Source organism: Alligator sinensis, unplaced genomic scaffold (genome assembly GCF_000455745.1).
Source record: "Alligator sinensis unplaced genomic scaffold, ASM45574v1 scaffold228_1, whole genome shotgun sequence".
Classification (NCBI taxonomy): domain Eukaryota; kingdom Metazoa; phylum Chordata; order Crocodylia; family Alligatoridae; genus Alligator; species Alligator sinensis.
The window spans coordinates 1,552,069-1,553,674 of NW_005842044.1; positions in this window are offsets into that span (position 1 = coordinate 1,552,069).

A 1,606-nucleotide genomic window follows, 5' to 3' on the forward strand; every position below is an offset into this window, starting at 1 on the left:
CCCCCGGGTCCCACCTGTCCGAGTCACAGGTGCAGGGCTGGAGCAAGCCCCGGGCTCGTGTACACAGGTGGCCAGGTCTCAGCCCCAGCCACCCAGACGATGGCCAGTTTCGGACAAGAAGCTTGAGCCCGTACACCCAGCGTGCCTCGTCCTCCACGACCCCTCTGTTCGCTGCCACGGTTCGTGGATGGGGCTTGGGGGGGCCGAGGAGACACAGACCTGCCCGAAGAATCGCTCCCTGTTTCCTTCCTCTGCAAGAGCGAGATGCTCCACCTCAAAACAAGTAGCCGCTTGGTTGAGGTTGCAGCACCGTTGGGCGGCTCAGCGCCAACAGGCCGTTTCAGCAGGGGCTGCAAGTGCCATCCGCATGGGATGGAGCGGGAGCTAAGGGCACCGAGCGCATCCCAGCTGGGGATGGATGGCCGGACATTTAAAAGGGGGAGGAAGAAGATGCAAAACTCAAAGGAAGGAGGATAACTGCATGTTCTTGCCCTGTTTCTCAGTTTGTTCTCCATTCCACCGACCTCGGAATGGAAGATGCTCCATCCAACTGGCTTTCCCAGTTTTGTCGGGAAGAGAAAAGCACCCGAAAACGAGATGAACTGCAGTTGCAGAGATCGGAGGAGCTCTGCTTCTGGAGGTTCAGAGGTTTGGGACTGCGGTTAAGGGACCATTGCCACATATTGAGGGAGTGTTTAGAGCTATAAAGATAACACGTATAAGAGAAGTGATAAGGTCAGATATAAATGCATTATTGGAACTGGTGACAACTCCTCATCTTAATCATTTGGTCTTTAAACACTATCTCCAACCTAATCCACACTCTCTTCAGCCTCATGGATATTATCGCCGATGTGATTTAGGGAATAACGATGAAGAAAAGATCAGGTAGGGTTATATAGAGGATGATCTCTGCTTTAGTGAAGAAGGGGTCTCTCATCCACTTGGTGCTCGCCCCAGAGCCTTTGGGCTGCTTTTGGGAGTACAAACAGCAATGGGCCACACTCAAGGCTGGGCCCTGGGCTGCGTCTATTTTGCAGCCATAAAAAGGTATTAAAAAAAAATAAAAGACTTTTCTTTTTAGCACAAAAGTAGTCTGTGACATTTTAAAAGCTGTTTGCTGTACAACTCTCTGGCTCTAGCTGCCCATCCATCCCTACAAGACATCCGTTCCACCTCCGGCCCACGAATCCAGAAACCCGGGACTGACTGCAGTGTAAAATGTTGTCACTTCGTGGAAGTCAGCATCCACAAAAGTCAGAAAGAGCCCTGGGGAGGTTCAGAAGGAACAAGTCTGCATCGCTTAAGTGAGACAGGAGCCGTGTGGTTTACATCCAGGCTTGACTTAGCGTTAGCGAGGCATTCAGCTTTGCCGTCGTCCACATTCAGCTCAGCCCTGAGAAACTCAGCTCTTCCGTAGACCACCGTGGAAGCTTTCTCATCGTCGTTAATAAAAAGCATTTAATATAGTACGGTAGCAACTGAGTTCCCGGCCAGGATCAGGGCCCCGTTGCACTAAGCACTGCGCAAAGACGGACCAGAAGACAGTCCTGGCCCTAAAGTCCCTACCAGACAGACACAGACCTGCAACCTGTGCTCCCACCTT